Raw genomic sequence first — 18,661 nt, 5'->3', positions numbered from 1 at the left:
CACCTTCTTAAGCTTGGGACAATTCTTGAGGTTATCATCAGTCACCCTGTGTCAAAATATTATATGAGAAGATGGGTTTAGAAGCAGTGTAGAAAGGGAATAGATTTTGACAACCAAGCTTCACTGACTTGGCATGCAGTCTGACATGGGAATAGAGTCAGCATTGGCTGGGTTCCTGTAGGATGCATCTGGAGGTGCTCATCTTGCCAGTTCTAATAATGCATGCAATTATAGACACAAAAGGAAGAAAATAAAACAGGGATGAACATGAGGAAAGGGGGGTAAGATCCAAAACAAATTAGGAAATTAAACTCCATTTTTGATACGTGCAGATGTACAGCGCAGCATTTCAAACACCAGTTTACTCTACATTCAACACCATAACGTTCCTAGGCTTTGTTTTCTTAAAATAATTACAGTTATTCTAAAACTGTAGCATTAGTAGGAATCTCACATTCCTACTAATTTAAAGATTAAGATTTACTCAAGAGTAAAATTTAAGGGGTTTTTTCCCCTCCCCCCACCAAGATAATAGATCAAAAGTCAGTACTGGCACTTGCTGCCCTGCCAAGCTGTGCCCTTTGCATAGCTAAACAGAGGCACAATACGGAGCTAGTCCCTACCCTCCAACTCCAGTGCATCTGGATCAGACACAAAGGATGCCAACCTCCTCCATACCTGTAATGGCATGGAAGAGTAAGGAGGGGCAGACCTTGAGATACTTATAAAAAACAGGTTGCAGACTAGCTTAATGCTAGTCCTTCAGTTCTTGTTTCTTCCATTCCACACCAACTGGTGACTTTCCTGTTTACATCCATTAATGAAGTAAAGCTCTTGAGTTACTGAAGGTTTAAAAAAAAAAAAATTATACAATATTCTGCAACCGGTTATAAAACAGGCTGGACATTAGTTCCAGCCACCGATGAACTCAAAGGTCAACAGAGCCAACAGCACCGAAGGGGATCAACCTGCACAAACAGGAGCCAGCAGCAGAACACCATACAGAACAAGAGAGGAAAATGGGTCACACTGCACCTATTTAAAGCTAAGTTTCTTTCTTGTGATGCCCTTGTGCTACACCGCCCATCATCCATATGCGCAGGCCAAAGTAGATGATTAGACTAGCTCCTTCAGGCTCCTGTGTGCATTCAACAGGAACATGCTGGAATTATGTTCAGCATGGCATTTTCACTCTATAAACAAAAACAACCCATAAAAACCCGCCAAGTAAACAAACTACAGATCTTTCCTTTTATCCCTGTATTTAAGAGCTTTATTAAGCCAAGGTGAAGAATCTTTCCTCCACTGAAATGCAAGAATGAATACAGAATTCCAGAAACAAGTTGTTTTAGGGGAGCAGCTTCAGGATGGATAACAGAACAGAGCTCTGCCTTTCTAGCAACTAAAAAAGTCCCCAAGACTTTTCTTTTAACATGGGCTAACTTGCACACTAGCATTTTGGAGAAAAGCAAAGGTAGGCAGACACAGGGCTACCTACAGCAACTAGAGATAAGCAGGCTAAGGGGAAACCCAGTCAGCCTTTGTGATGCTGCACCAGATGATCAGCAGGCTGGAGAGGAGGCTGCAGAGTCCACCAGGGAACCTGACCCACCAGGAGAGGTTTGCAGCACAGAAGTAACACTTTTGTATTTGTGCCATGGCTGCTGATGTGCCATTGGGTGACCAGAGACCTAAATGACTGGTGTGGCCTGATTTCTGATATTCTACATGCTCCACCATATGTCAGGAGGCACACTGTGATTTATACTATGTTTTGGTGGCTTTTCCTTCCCTGCTACAGTCGATCAGGGACTGTACCTTTTTAACAGAAGGTAGGAAAGACGACGACATGTATTTTGCTCAACTAGAATGGATTCAAACATATGCTTGAAATTAAGAACTAGATTATGTGCTTTGCAAAATCAGGCCTTAAGCAACCTGCAGTTAAATTTCTGTGAGGTCATCTCAGCTGATGAAGTCATCCTTACCCAATCTGTTACACCTCAAACTGTCTTGTTTCACCTCTGAACTGAAAGGCCGTACTGAAAAGTGAGTGCAAAGCCTTCCCATGGGATTTCATCTAGTACTTAGCGAATGCAAGTCCTAAAGGGGAATTAAACAAGTCAACGTTTTCTTGCTTTCTAACATAGCAAAATCTGTCAACATCAATCCACACACAGTCTGCACCAGTCCTCATATATTTCTTCACACTTTGGTTTAATGAGAATGTTTACGAGCAGAGAGACAATATAAACCTGGAAAAAAAAGTGTTGAATTGTTGTTACCACATTTTGACAAGAAGTAAAAGGAAAGCTCAACTAACGCAAAGATGATAAAACACTGAATAAAAAATGTCCCCTAACCACTGCTAAATGCTAGTCCTTCAGTTCTTGTTTTTTCCATTCCACACCAACTGGCGACTTTCCTGTTTATGTCCATTAATGAAGTAAAGCTCTTGAGTTACTGAAGGTTTAAAAAAAAAAATTATACAATATTCTGCAACCGATATACAATGCTAGCATTCTACTGCAGGAAATTTTCTTTGATTCTGCCTTTACGGAAAGACACTGACTATCAGTGTCTATTTCAAACTTCTGCCATAAGTTCAACATCCTAGTAGTGACTGGATGCAGCATGCAAAAGGCGAAGTTATCTTCCCAATACATGGAGTTTAAACTGAAGTACATACTCTTTACTTGATAATTGGTAGGATGATATCAAACAACTACAGATCCTTATCAAATACTGTGCAAACAAAGACTGTATCATGGAAAAAGAGTGGACATGGGAAAAATATTTCACTTCCACATCTATCAACAGCTGAAAACTCTTGATGGAAGGAGAAGACAACCATTTCAAAACAACATGAAAATTGCAATGAGAACTCCATCTCACGTGCATTGTGCACCGAGCCATTGCTTGTACATACCAGTAGCTCTTTACTCCCGTCTCAGGATTACCTGTTATTCTTTCATACTTCAGGCTATTGATTAACCGCCACCTCCAACAATCCTCAAACCCACTTAGCAGTAACCTCATTACAACCATCATTTGGTTAGGGATCTTTCCATTTGCAATAATGAGAAACACCTCCAATATGCCAGAGCAGGAAGTTAAAAATTGATCTAGCTTAGAGAAAATCACAGCTTTATCATTTCTGAGCCCTTTTGTGCACACCTAAAGGAGTAACGGGGATGAAAAAAAGAGCACGGAGGTGACCAAGAAGACGACCAACATCTCCCTCCACCCCCCCTCTCCTAAAGTAAAAGAGATAGCAATGGGGAGCACATTAGCATATGCACCCTGTGCCTGTCCAAAGGTTGAAGATGATGCATACGTCTAATTAATATTTGACAGTAAATAAGGATGATTAAGTTATGTACCTCTGGAGCAAGAAGTCTCAGTTATTGTCCAACTTCTGCCCCTGCTCCTGACACCCCACAGTTGCATGTTATTCTTCATACAGGTTTGGTTATTTCTAGTGAGATAATTAGTTGGTAAGCAAATCTCCCTTGGAAAAAGTAGTGGCCAATTAAAATGCCTGTCTCTCTGCTATGCCCATAAGATTTCATGGAATCATAGAATATCTCAAGTTGAAAGGGACCCATAAGGATCATTGAGTTCAACTCCCTGCTTCTCACAGGACTACCTGAAACTAAACCATAGACTAAGAGCGTCATCCAGATGCTCCTTGAACTCTGACAGGCTTGGTGCCATGACCACTTCCCTGGGGATCCTGTTCCAGTGTCCGACCACCCTCTCAGCGAAGAGCCTTTTCCTAATGTCCAATCTGAACTTCCCCTGATACAGCTTCATTCCATTTCCTCGTGTCCTATCGCCGGTCACCAGGGAGAGGAGATCAGCACCTCCCCTCTGCTGCCCCTCCGTGAGGGAGTTGTAGACTGCGATGAGGGCACCCCCCAGCCTTCTCTTCCCCAAGCTGAACAAGACAAGTGACCTCAGCCACTCCTCGTAAGTCTTGCCCTTGAGGCCTTTCACCATCTTGGTTGCCCTCCCCTGGACACACTCTAATAGTTTGATGTCCTCCTTATATTGAGGTGCCCAAAACTGCACACAGTACTCGAGGTGAGGCTGCAGCAGTGCAGCACACGAAGAGATCAAATTGCTTATCTGTGCTGCTGATATTTGAAACCATGGTCCTGTTTGCTTTATGCCACGATAAGGCAAAGATCCATAACAAGCAATGTGAGTGTCCTGTGGATTCCACAGCACGTATCTCATCTGCCCTGCCTGTGCCCATCGGCAGGCAACCAGCAAGAGGAGCAGCCACGGAGAAGCCTGTAGGACCCCAACCGCAGAGCTTCTCTCAGGACAGATGGGTATCTGTTTGTTAACATGCTCACAAAATTAATTCGGCTCCAACGGAATTGAAAAAAAAAAACAAAAAAACCAGTCAGGATTCAAACATTTCCCTCCACAGAAAGACTAAGCAAAAAAAAGTGAGAACCTGAACTGAGTAACAGTCTACAACTCTACTGAAGGAAACACAATGACTATCCAGAGCTTCCCTCACGCTGCCACGGCAGATGAGAAATACTGTTTTGCCACTTTTGAGCCATTACAAAAGATCAACTCAAAGGTATCTTCAGCCACAGAAGATTTCTCTTGTCATGACTTCCATCTCCTTATTCAGATCATCTAGGTTAGTAACATTTAAAAGTGAAGCTGATAAAAAGGACATATGAAAATTTTATTGTATGACTGACCAAGACATCTTCCCATTATACATCAGGTAGATAATCTTTTCATAACCTTCAGCATACTGAAGACTGAAGGATTTCAATTTTCAAATGAATTTGCTTTAATTATTAATTTTGAGACAAAAAATATTACTAAAAATAATTCACAACTGTTAACTATTGTAAAGGCTAAAGTTTAATAATACAATAGTATCTATATAAGAGTAACTATAGCCATCTAAAGCACAGTGAAAATCCAAATATTAAATTACATAAGCAATCTGGATTTTATACAGGTCTAAATCAATCAGCCCCAAGGCAAAGCAATTCCAAAGACAACTTTTAAAAAAAAACACCACCACCCCAAAAAAAAACCAACCCAGCTTGTCAGAAACACAGTTACTTAGAAACATACATAAAATAACCGTCTACTTACAAGATAAGTGCTGTTGAGAGAGACCATTTGCTACTTTACCCCAGACTACACAGTAATAGATAGCACTGTCCCAGGGCTGCATCACATCTCAAGAACAATGCCACTATTACATGAAAAAAGCATATTTATTTTTTTTCCTTCTCATAAGTATGAAGTTTCCTGCTTATTATTGTTTCATCTTGAGAGACTGAGTGATCAAAGGTCAGATGTGACTGATACGGGATATGATAGGGAAATAAACAGAAAAAGAATCTCTGCTACACCAGTGGAAAGAGGCACGACCCTACCCAAAGGGTTATACAATTTACTTCTGCTGTTGAAGGGTATTAAGCCTACACAGTATGATGCTAGCATCAACACGCATGTTATCTAAGCCACTTCAGAGTTTCCTAAAATGTGTCTTTTTTTATTCCTTAAGAGTTTACAATTGGAAAAATGGCATAAGGAATGCCAGTTTCACAGGTCAAAAGGTATGAAATATGCTACCAATAAAAGACATAAATACTCAGCAAAATGTTTATAAAAATAGCTATGTTGCATATCAAAATGTTACTGTTACGCACTGTGCAGAATGGTAAAACTTAATTATGCCTTCATAATCTGTTATTCCAGCCTTACATTGATGAAATTATTCCATCACAACCTATGCGTCCCATACATCTCACCTTTGGCACCATTCCACAAAGACATCTGCAGCTTAATTTCACACCTCTTGCATAACGTTTAACCTGTAAGTGATTTCTAGCCAAGTCAAAAAGCCTACCTACAAATACACGTACTGAGCCCCGATGCACACACCCTGAGCCGTGCCCGTTCCTGCCCTTGGTGGTGTGGGTTAGGCCTCAGAGGAATCGCCAGGCTCAGCCAACGCACTGGAGGGAGGGCACGCCAACACACGCGTTTTTGGCAGCTGCCAACCCACAGCTACTACAGCAGGAACGGGCGGTGAAGAGGTGGAGAAAACTGCTTCCTTGGGGTTGCGCTAACTTTCTCAAGAGTGAAGGTAAATAAACCAGCAAAATAAATCCTGTTCTGTGACCTCCTTAATATCAATTTATTTATGCAGATTCTGGGAAAAGTTTACAGTAATTCTGATTCTCGCACTTGTTTCAATTAGATTAGTTGATACTGACTAAATTAGATACCGACCTTCCCAAATTAGATACTGACCTTCCAAATCCAAAATTCTGACCTGGAGGATTAACACACAGATCTTCTTACCAGCACCTGAGGTCGTTCACATCCCAGCTTCTATTTACCTGTAATAGTCAACAGCTACAAGAGCCACAAGCACTGTCTCCCATCAAAAAAAGCCCTCTTCCCAGTGATCTTAGAAAATGGTATCTGAAAGCTATTATTAATTTATTTTTGACAACCAGGAAAAATATTTTGTCCCCATACCACCAGAATTCTGTTTAAACAAAACAGTTTTTCAGTGAGAAAAAACTGTATGAGGAGGTACCATATTGCACAAAGTTTTCTTCTCAACAAAAAAAAGCTTTGAACTTTCTAATGAATAACAGAAAAGTGTTTGGACACAGTATTCAGTCATCTCAATTGCACAGCCATATTTTTTGCTCATGTCAAAAGTCAAAGCAGCAATCTCTTCTGCTAGGAACATTTGTGCACCTTCCCCTCCGCCACACACAGATTTCCAAAGGATATCCGTGTGGTTGGATATCCAAAGGGTACCAAAGGAAATGCACCAGCAGCAAAGCTTTGCATCAAAGGCAACCCTTTAGCTATGAAATGAAAATAGAGGGCTGCAATGAAAATGTACTTCTCTCCCGCTTTCAACATGTCCTGCCTTCATTGCTTACACAGACCAAATACAAGCTGGCTGGGATTCAGGAGAGCAGAGCCGAGCCTGCAAATGCTTCACGGCTGCCATCAATACTGCGTCAGGAACCGACAGACTGGTGTGACTTGTACCAAGTGCCAGTCTTGCCTGGGGGTGAAACGCGTCTCCTCGGCCACACAGGCAGCTCTGCCGGATGCTTTAACTGGGTCCGGCAAGCAGGGCTGGAGGTGAGGAGCAGTATGAGAGACAATAGATTAGCCAGGGTAAAATAACACGCTCCTGTCGTCGAGGAAACAATTCTGCCACCGGCAATTCCAGCTGCATCATCTGCATGTTGTATTCCCAGAGCAGATGTTCAACTGGATCATTAGGAAACGCAGGAAAGAAGAGCGTGGCAAAGGAGAATTTCATCGCCAGGCAGTGCTGCAGGATGGTTGCACATAATCATATAGAAACCAGAAAGTGCTACAGGGGCTATTGTCCTTGCTCCCGCTGAATGTACCTGGTACCACTTCTGCTTCAGTTTACCAGATTATTCACAGAATTTAAGTGAATGAATGACATATATATTTATTTTTTATTTGTATTGCTTTTTCAGCAACACTTTTAGGATCAATGCTTTTGTGAGCCTGACAGCCTGCTTTAGCACCCTGCTTATCTATTTATTTTTAAACACACATTTATACAAACTTTTGTAAAGGAATTGTGTTTATTCAGGGAAGTTTATAGAGACACCGCTAACATCAGCATAATAAGTGATTTAATGAACAATGTAGCAAAAAAATTCAAGGGCATTTGGGAACGTGCAATACCAAAGCTGTTGGTTCTCATGATTTTACCTTGAGTCTTACAATATTTCAGGGGCTTTTTTAACGGAGAAAAAAAAAAACAACAAAAAAATAAAAAAAACCAAAACAAAAACCAACCAACTAAAAAAAATCCCTTAAATGAAACATTCTGTTACTATTTCAGCTTTCATTCTTTACATGAAAATTCTGAATTCTTGTGGTTGTGGGATAAAAGAAAATTAAAACATTTTAAAATCCCATCATTTTTAAGGAAATCATATTTTTAGGGGACCGACTTTTTTTAATTTCCAGAGCTAGGACAGACTGTAAGGGTAGTACCAAATTCTGAATGAGCATGAGAAGACTTTTGGGGCCAAACTTTGATCTGCTTAGACTCTTTGGGAGTTAGGCAGCAAAGTACAGGCAATGTGGACTCAGCTTCATTTTTCCACTAGTAGTTACAAGTCAGCGATAGTACAGCTTTCTCATTATATGCAATAAAAGCGCATTTTCTTAACTACAAGCTACTCCTTTAATAAAGCTTTCAGAGTTTAAACTCCCCCTACAAAATCAAATACAAGAGGAGACTGAAGAGAACGCCTGCTAAAAGCCATGTAGATTATTCTACAAAAAAAAAAATTATTGTCTCCAGAACTTTTTTAAAGAAACAATAGCACTTTCAAAAGGTTGAACTGTGCACCAAATTACATAATATGATATATTTTGACATGCTGGTTGGGTAATTGTGAATGTTCCCTTGAGCCAAAAAGCTTTCTGCTCGCCAAACCACGCACATCTTCAAGGGAATCTTTTTTGCACGTTACATTTGAGGCCGTAACCCGTGAGTGGAGAAGACCCTCTGGACTAGGCTCTGCCAGCGCTAGGATGGCGACTCACTTAATCCACTGCAACGGCAGCAGCTTCTGCCACCCTGCCTGAAACTCAGCTCCCCACCGGCGGGGAGACACCCAAACCGGGGCTTCAGCAGAAACCTAAGGCACCAAAACACCGGCGTGCAGGTGCACATTCCTCTGGTGCTGCAGGCGCTAGAACCTCCAGCAGAGACGGGAACAAGCAGGTCGGCGGCGTGAGCACCTTTAGCCACTGCTACTGTCAATTGAGTGCATGAGTGTTACTCCGCTGAGTGCTGCTCATTTCACAGACGAGCAAGCCTAGGAGCAGAAAGCGCTTGGATTACTGCACATTATAGACCAAAACAGTTTCAGAGAAGAAAATGAAATCCAAGAATTGCTGGGTATCACAGCATCATCTCTACCTGATACGTATATGTACTGGAGGCATCAGCTGTGAAAGGGTACATTATGTGGCTGTAGCTAAGCAGTGTGCAACCCAAATGCCTGACACCATGTCCAGACAACCCTAAAAATTCTCAGTTTCAACTTATTTCATCCATTTCAGAGCTCTGAAGTTACAGTTACTAGATGCAACACACATGCAAGCGCCAAGGCCAGGAGAGGACGAGCTCTCTGTGTTTTCCAGTGACTATTTCAGGCCAAGGCATGAAGCACAGACAGGGAGGCTGTGCCCCGGGCATCCCCGTGCTTGCCCCGGAGGACGTGGAGGCAGACCCTCTTTGGGGTCTATCCCAGCAAGATAACCAGGAGAGAGGTTAATCCTCTCTAAGGAGAGATTCGGTCTCAGAGGTGCCACATATACAGGATCATTATAAGGACAGAGGTTTCGACAATGTCTTTTGCTGCTCTCGAGCTCTTTCCACTGCCTGTGGCCTCTGACTTTAATGAAGGATAAAGAGGTGAAGACCAGGAAAGAAGTGTAGGTCGCACACAGAAGCATCCTGCTTTCTCTGTCGGCACAGCGTTCAGTACTGCCCCACTGATAATGCTTTCAAAGTATGAAAGTCACTGCTCTTAAAAAAAATTTTTTTTAAATCAACATTTTATTGATTTTTAGATAAGAAAAATTTCTAGTCACACTGAAGAGAGCGTCTGAAAAGACCACTCAACATTTGAAGTGGAGTAAGTAACATACCTTTTTTTAAAAATGCAGCAAAACAATAATCAAGTCCAAATTCTATTCTCTATTCAATATTTGCACCAAATAGCTAGTGTTTATCCATCCTGGTATACAATGCATTTTCTGAATCTGAAAAAGCAATGTCTATTACTTGGCCCCAGAACACACTAAGGTTCAATCAGTGAATGTATAATAACTACCACCATGAAGGAGCTAATAAACATATACTGAGTCGAAACATGGTACGTCCTTTGGAGGGGACTCTTCTTTATGTCAGCGAATGAGACTACAAACATAAGCTCTCACTGAGATAGTAAAATGAATGTTTTTTTCTTAGATTAGAAAAATTCTTTTCCTGAGCAGGCTTGACAGCACTGCAGGTTCCTACAGCACAGAGACCTGCTTTTTAAGGCTTTGGGGTTTTTTTTTTTCTCTCTCTCTCCACTTAAAGGACAGAAACTAGGAAGAAAGCCCTATACACACCATCTTTATTTGTTCTTTCTTATGTTTTGACTTTTCAGAAATTATCAGTCTAAATGCACTCACTTTTTTAAAAAAACTGATTTTATTTTTATTCAATATTGCCCTTTGATGCCTACCTTTTACAAATGTAGCAAGGGCCCTCTCTCAAGAGGAGGGAAAACACTTTCCTATGAAGGAAACTGTCAGCTTCCAGGGAGCTGTCAGAGCTTCCTGAGGTCAAGTCAGGATGACGGAGCCACGACTAAATTCTTCTGAACAACAATCAACCTGCAACTTTGCTATGACCTGCAGTAGATATTCAACATGAAGTGCAATATACATTACAATTTAAAACTACATCTTAATGAACTATGCATATCAACTAGGTAATTAATTCTTAAGCTCCTTGTCTGCTCTACAGTAGATGAGGACTTGGCTCAGGCTAAAAACTATCATGCAAATGTTTAAAAATTATTTCCATTTTCTGTGACTTTCACTGTGCTTTGCACAGCTCATTAGCCTTTATTTTCAGGATCTTTTCTTTGCTGCATAAAAGTGGCAATAGCTCAAGTTTATAGCAATATGTTGCCTCATTTCACTTTCTCACCTCTTGGAAATCGCTACAAATACTTGTCTGACAGGACACCATTACTGTCAGTAATAAAAAAAGTCAGCCACCCCCCTTGACAGAGGGTACAAGAGGCTAAAAGCACAAAGGGGGAGTCCAGTCCCTGGTGATAAAAAGGTTAAATAACTGCCCAGTCAAATCTAACTTTTCAGTCATTAATTAAAATCCAGAAGAAATGTTATACAAATGCAAATATATGACATCTGCTTCTGAATCTGAAAAATAAATGGTAACATTGGCAGTCTGTGAGGTTCCCAAGAATGCTGGAGAAATACCTTAGCTCCCAGCCCAGCTCCAGGCTCCCCCGCGAGCGATGCACACTCAGGCCACCATCACGATGCAGGTGCCTGCACCTGCTCATCATGTTTTCCCTGCAAAAGCGATGGACCTCTCTGCACCATTTGGGAAGCCCCATCCCTCATACGGAGAACTCGGTCCTGTACAGGCGGTACCCCTGCACTTCTCCAACACATTCAGATGCAAGTTATATATTCTACAGCGGCTCGGTATTTAATTTACAGGCATCAACATATGAGTACAGGCATCAAATCCAGAAAACCCAAAGCTCACAAAGATCCAAACACAGGGATAAAGCAGGTAGATGTACTTACAGACTGTAGCTCTGCTCTTGCATTGGCTGCCTCAATACAAAAATGTCAGTACTAATCAGTGATGTGGTATTAAAAAGTTGAATCTTTTCCCTAAGATAAAGGTATTGGCATTTTCTGTCAAGTAATTAGATAACAACATCTTCCCTGTGAAGTGACAGGAGTCCTAAAAAAAAACCAATATCATACAAAAAAAGCAGTATCCCTGCTACAGGCACAATCATTTTTTAGTAATAGATGAAGTCACTTTTAATTGTAAAACCAGTAAATAGGTAACGGTTATCAAAGTGAGCAGCTGGTTTCTCAAAAATAAGATGCACTGCCTGGAACAAAGGGCATTATTAGAAAGAAAAGATGCTGCTATTTCCAGATGGTGCCCGAACAGCACTGCACAAGTTGGTGGACCTCCTAATTTAAATCTTCAAAGTCCTATAGAAAGGTTTGGGGCTCATAATAGAAAGTGATTAAAATATTCCCTCTGAAAAGTTTAAAACAAGCCAAATAAGAGATATTTTCTCCTCCATAGCAGTATGGCTTGCTTGGCTGTCCTGCTGTGCTTTAGTTCACAGGAGTCACATGCCCCATCACATTGCACCTTAGAGAACGGTAAAAATGGCTCTGGTAGGAAAGCAATTGAAAATGCCTCCTCCTTGGATCCCCAACTGAAACCCATCTTTCTACCTTCTAATTTAACTCAGAACTAAACCCCCAAAAAGCCTGGCTCTGTGACCCACTTTGGGTACCACCACAATACTTCTTGTCACTTGATTGCTGCTCTTTTTGCTAAAGTTTCATAAGACTCTGTTCTCTAAAAATTTCTGGAAGCTATTTCCTAAAACAGCCTCTAACCAAACCAGACCCTAATTTCTTTCCAACCACTCAGTTAATCTTTAGAGATATGCATCTTTTAACAAAAAGAGAAAGATGATGCCCTACTCAGACAGGCTTTTTGTTTGTACATACACTATGCAAACATTTTGCATTTATCTAAGTGTAACAGAATACCTGGATTTTAAAGCTCTCAGGCTAACCAGGATTTTAGGAGCATTACTACTACACTGTCAAACACATGCACTATATAGTACTTAAGGTTTTCCATTAACCTGCTCTATGGCTGGTATTGCTATTGAAATGAGATCATTCAAATGAGATAGGGATAACTGGGGGAAACTAATGAATACAGAGGTGGTTTTTTTTTTAAATGAAAGAAAGATACATGAAGAAAAAAGACATGAAGGAAGAAGGTGCTGAAACTGCCAGGTCATGCAGCCATTCATTACTTTTATAATCAATTAAGAGTTGCTCAGGTGTCAAAATGCCAGCATTAAGATCCGAGTCCCTCATGCTACCAAAAAGACTTTGCTCCAGGTAAGATCGGAAGCATAAGGTGAAAGTTTCTTCCCATAACCTTCCTGACAGGTGATTTGTCGCACAGATCAGGGCAGTGCTTAAGCAAATTCCTTCAGTCAGATCTATGCAACTTCCAGGTACTTTTTCAACACATGCTCTTCCTGTCAAGATTTACTGGCCTGGATGCCAAGAAAACAGGGAACCATGTGCACAATCATAGCCACAGAGGTGACATGTCACGGTTATGGAAAGTAACATTCATTCAAAGACTGCTGCTCTGTTCTTTCATCAATCAGGACACAGTTACAGTAAACTGGTGACTTCATGGATGAACCACCATTAAGTAGTACTAAAATTGTGAGTACAATGAAGAGTTAGTCTGAATAATGAACACACAAAAAAATCAGAAGAGGCTCATGACACTTGCATAAGAAGTCTGTAAATTATTTATTTTTCAAATATCCATTTGGCTCAGATACCTCTACCTTGTGATTTTCAAAATTCTCTCAATGAATGGTGCTGCTTTGCTGCCTTCTCCTCCAGGGTCCATCCTTCCCTGCAAGCCCCAAGAGGAACACTAGTGCAACCTGCTACCCAACAGCTCTCACACTGCGTCTACTGCAGCTCTGTCTGCTTTCATCCCCCTTTTTAATGCTCTAATAGTCCCAAGTAGGAGCTTGGAACACCTGCAGACCAAAGGCAACCCAGCACAGACAGTTAATACAGAATTAGAGCTTCATTGGCCAAAACTTAGCCAAGGAGAAAATTTTTTTGCATGATGCCAAACAGGCTACTGTGGTGGTTTAAGCCCAGCTGGCAACTAAGCACCACACAGCCGCTCGCTCACTCCCCCCTGGTGGGATGGGGGAGAGAGTCAGAAGAGTAAAAGAGAGAAAACTCGTGGGTTGAGATAAAGACAGTTTAATAGGGAAAGCAAAAGCCACACACGCAAGCAAAGCAAAGCAAGGAATTCATTCACTCCTTCCCCTGGGCAGGCAGGTGTTCAGCCATCTCCAGGAAAGCAGGGCTCCATCACATGTAACGGTTACTTGGGAAGACAAACGCCATCACTCCGAATGTCCTCCCACTTCCTCCTTCTTCCCCAGCTTTATATGCTGAGCATGACGTCATGTGGTATGGAATAGCCCTTTGGGCAGTTAAGATCAACTGTCCTGGCTGTGCCCCCTCCCAGCTTCTTGTGCACCTGGCAGAGCATGGGAAGCTGAAAAGGCCTTGACCAGTGCAGCAACAACTAAAACATCTCTGTATTATCAACACTGTTTTCAGCAAAAATCCAAAACATAGCCCCACACCAGCCACTATAAAGAAAATTAACTCTATCTCAGCTGAAACCAGGACAGCTACCTTGAAAGAGCAAAAAAAAGCACCTGATGGGGAAAGACAATTTAAAAAAAATCAAGACAAGTCCTGGCTTCACAATTATCTATGCCCAACGCCAGTTCAGACCTCAATGGCAGCAATAGATCCCCAAAGAATGTGAAAAATGCTCCTTGGCACCTGTGTAACAAGAGCACAACAAGGTGAACAACACTCTCAAGGCAGTCCCTCAACCTGCTGGAGACTCCTCTGGCCCCACAAGGAGAGGGACACCTGAGAGACCCCCTACCTTGGTGTATGGGCTAAAAGGCAGGTGCTATTTTAAATTACCTTAAACTGAAGGCAAATGCTTTATTTGCAGGAGAGGGCAGAAATGAGATTGTAAATTCTGGCCACAGTCTAAAGGTTTGTCTTGTTGACTTTCACATTAATTTCTTTTTCATGGTTTTACTAAAACTGATTTGAATCTTAAATAAAGACTAATACTTCATTTCATTCTTCACTGACTACTGCTTTTTCATTAACAGGTGATACTTAAAATAGTACAAGGAATGTATCCAGAATTCCAATTAAAAATCTAAATGATAACAATTTTTTGCATGAATCAAAGATTTGTCATCTCAGAAATTGTAATTTCAAAGTGATAAATATGCTTCAGTCACATTCCCTTTCTGCAAACCACCAGGCACCATGTTTCTCATCCAAAAGCTTCTTTTATTGCAGCAATTATTTAAAACTCTGCCTAGACATATTAAAATGTTGACAATAACAAAAATAAATTTTTACAACAGAACACAGTATATTACATGGCTTAATAGCATCAGTCACAGCATCTCAGCTTGCAACTACCACAAGGCTGCACTGCTATGAAATAAGGTGGTTTGTTGGCAGTGCAAAATTTAGCTTGAAGCTAAAAAATTAATACTACACATTTATCCCCATGATAAAGAAACAATGTTATAGAATAACAGTAGATTAAAAAGGGAGCCTATACTACAGGGTGAGCTATGATGTGCTTAAATTCTGTCTCCCTGTGTGTGACTAGTTGTGTTCTATCAGGAAAGCATAATTTTATTATCATCTGAGTAAGGTTTTGCACAGCAGGAGAGGGGAAAAAAAAAGCATGAGTTGATCCAAGCTGTCAATTCAATTTGTTTGAGAACTATTTCAATTGAAATATGGCCTGCTTTCTTCTTACTCCACTTTTTTTTTTAATTAATTACATAAATACATTCCAACCTGTTATAAGCATAGTAAATCTAATCCCCACTGCCATGACCCTACTGTTATCACTTGCTTTTTTGTAAAGTAAGCATAAAGCTCATTTAAACTCAGGTCACTTAATACCATCTCGTCACAGGAGCGGACTGAAAGTGCTAGCATTATATCTTGACTCCTGTTTTAAAGCCCACCCTTTCTATAACAGTTGTATAAAATTGGCCTTAATGCAATTAAGAATAAGTATTTATCTTCCGATCTGACAGCATTTTGAACTTGCTTTGCACAGCTGCAAACAGCTGCAAGAGCAGTAAGGCAGGGATGAATCAGGCCTGCTGCAACTGTACATGCTTCAGCAATTCACTGCATCTCAAATCCAGAGAGTGAGTGGCAGGATGTGCTCTTGAAAATTTGTGGCTGGTATTTTTTTTAAAACCGCACAAAAATACCCCAAAAGTCATAAACCATTTTATTCTTTTTACCTTTTTTTTCCTTCAGTTTTTATCACCAGCTTTGCCAGGGACTCAAGGCTAATGAGAAACGGAAAGTCTAAATGAGAAATCTGAGAAATCACCCAGCAGTACATCCAGTCAGGCCAGGTGTAAAAGCAATAGAAAGTAGTACATGGGTACCACTACAGGCAAGTCATACGTCGTGGATTCCAACAAGAAATGCATTAATTTTTATTTATTTATTAAGTTCCTGGCTGTAGCTTTTTTCCATGTACGCTATTGTATTAATCACCTTCATTCTCCAGGTATGACCATCATATGGAAAGAGATACGTTAAGAATCGGTAACAAAACGTACTATATATATGCAAGTAATCTATGTGGCAAAAAAATCCCCAATTTAAATTTGGTACTCAGTAGATGAAAATATAGTATGTAGACAAAATATTGAGTAGACTACAGACAGCAGGTTAAAATGAGAGGCACTGCACCTCTGCTCAGGCCAACTCAAGAAATATAATTTACCAAGAACAACATAATGGATGCAGTGTAATTACTGTAACTGTCAACATCAAAATCTTTGAAGTCTCTTGGCACTATCATATGAAAAAAGAAGTATTCAGGAACTTTATTTAATTGTAGATGCACATTAGTCATGCTGTCACACTGTGCCTGGTATCACACGACGTGCCTAGAGGTATGCATTTCAGTTATTTGTGAAATACCATAACGAGATAAGTGAAAACAACATTTGGGAGGCAACAAATATCATTCAGTGGGTCCCCTCAGTGGGGTGAAGGGCTCTAAGATTAAAAATAAATTAGTATATTCAGTCTTCTATGAGTTCAGGCATTCTATGCTGTGCTAATTCAACCTCCAAGCCAACCTGCAGCCAAACCACATCTGCTGTGGGGATTTAGAGGAACAATCCCTGGTGATTTAACTACAGCTTTTCTCAGACTCCAGCAAAATTAGTCCTTGCTGGCCTATGATTCCTTCAGGGAAATGTGGTCTCTTTAAACAAAGACAAATAAATGTTCAGGTAAGGTTTGCACCAATGATGAGAATAACATTGTTCCCTACTTACAAGATATAATGCCAAAAAAGAAATGCAGACCATTTAGACAAATAACCTGAGGATAATACCATTCCCTTAGAAGAAAAAGCAGAGGAGGAATTGGTGTTCAGCGATCAATGGCCTCTGGTAAATGACCTGCTGCTTGGCTACCAGCTAGCTCCCAATTCAACAAGCAGGCTTGCCTGCAGACAAACCATTTCTTAAAAACAAAACAAAAAAAAAAAGACAAGAAAAACCACAAAACCACCCCACACCACTGCATTTTCAGGTAGATAACTGATAATGTCTCTTTCTAGATTTTATTATATATTGAACTAAATATATATATGATTGCTTAGGTAAAGTGAAATGCAATAACCACTTCAACATCCAGGTGAGTCATAAAGCATCATCAAGAAAGTTTCTATCCAAAATATTGAGTATCTACGTTACCTGAGCACCAATTTTTTTTATTTTTTAATAAGAAATAAGCATTTTAAGTCAGTTACGCAAGCTTTATTTTCCTGTGGCATGCCGATTTCCCCACTTTACCTTCTCTACTGTCTTCAAAAGGGTTTCAGACCCAGCCTTGCGTGCCAGGCATCCTGGTCAAACTGCCATTAACCACAAACCGCACAGAGGCACCAATCTGCAGCGGTGGCTTGGACCCTGTGGGCAGCCCGCCCTTACCAAACCCAGTTTTTCTGCAAATCATTTCCCTTCAGGGATAAATCCCATCTCCACGCTCATCCACAATTACTGGCTTGTGAACCTGTTCCATGCTGAGCACAGACAAGGAGATCTGTCCTATGCAGTATTTTCTATGAAGACATTTATCCTCCCCAAAGGTTACACAAAAGCATTACTGAATTCTATGCTCATTCAGCCTCCCCTCTGTACTTCTAATGCATGTAGGGACCAGCCTGGAAAATAGAGTGATGGTGTCACATGACATGTCAAACTGAACCTGTCCAAAGCCTGCCAAGTCCACAATATTATTTAGTTAGTCAGGGCAACATTTACAAGCTTGGTGGACTAACTCCCGCACTTGGTCACCAAAACAAGAGCAACCTGATTTCCTGAGCTGTTTACCCCAGCAACGTCCACCAATTACGCAGTGGCCTAGGGATGCTCAACACTTGAAAGATAAGTCGTTTCTACAAAGATAGCTAACTGTGGAATTCACGTCCCAAAAGTAAGACCCCAAATACATGCCTTTCAGCTATTTGGCCTAAAGTATATTTGTTGCTGAACACAGACAAATCAATTTCTAAGAGAATAAAAATACAAACAGAGGAACCCAGAATTAAGAATATTGCATTCCTGTGGGATTTCTTCTCACCATTCCTCTACAATGAGGTCACTAAACAGTAATTTAAAATTTTATGCATGTACATAACATTAAAGATTTATACAGTAGTTTGGTCTCCAGCTTCTGAAATACATAAATACATTAACACAATATGAAGTATTCTCAGAGATTTATCATAGTTCTAGGGGCTTTGAAAGTGGTTTTTGGTTTTTTCCCCTCTCACCAGCCTCACAATGCCCAGATGAAAAGCTGCAAATCCCAGTTACTATCAAGGTGGCTGAAGCCCTCCGGTATTTCAGAAGAAGAGAGCAGCCAAACTCCCAAGGAAAATGCCACCATGCTACGATTAAAGGCCAGGCAAGAAATATTGAAATACAGAATCTGTGGAAGAGTGTTGAGATGACAAGAGCTGGAAGGCAACGAGGAGCAAAGTGATGGCACGGGAAAGGGAGCACCCAGCAGCGGGAGCAGGGGATGGAGCACATCAAGCAACACACACCCATCATCCAAAGAAAGA

General features: G+C 40.8%; 1 protein-coding gene across 1 annotated transcript in view; it reads right to left on the bottom strand.

Annotated features, from left to right (window-relative positions):
• KIAA1549L (KIAA1549 like) overlaps window positions 1-18,661 on the bottom strand; it is a 137,899-nt gene that overhangs the window by 71,776 nt on the left and 47,462 nt on the right. The window lies entirely within an intron of this gene.

This window comes from Ciconia boyciana, chromosome 6, assembly GCF_034638445.1.
Source record: "Ciconia boyciana chromosome 6, ASM3463844v1, whole genome shotgun sequence".
Classification (NCBI taxonomy): domain Eukaryota; kingdom Metazoa; phylum Chordata; class Aves; order Ciconiiformes; family Ciconiidae; genus Ciconia; species Ciconia boyciana.
Note: the sequence above shows the minus strand (reverse complement) of the source record. Positions and strands in the feature narration are given on the sequence as shown.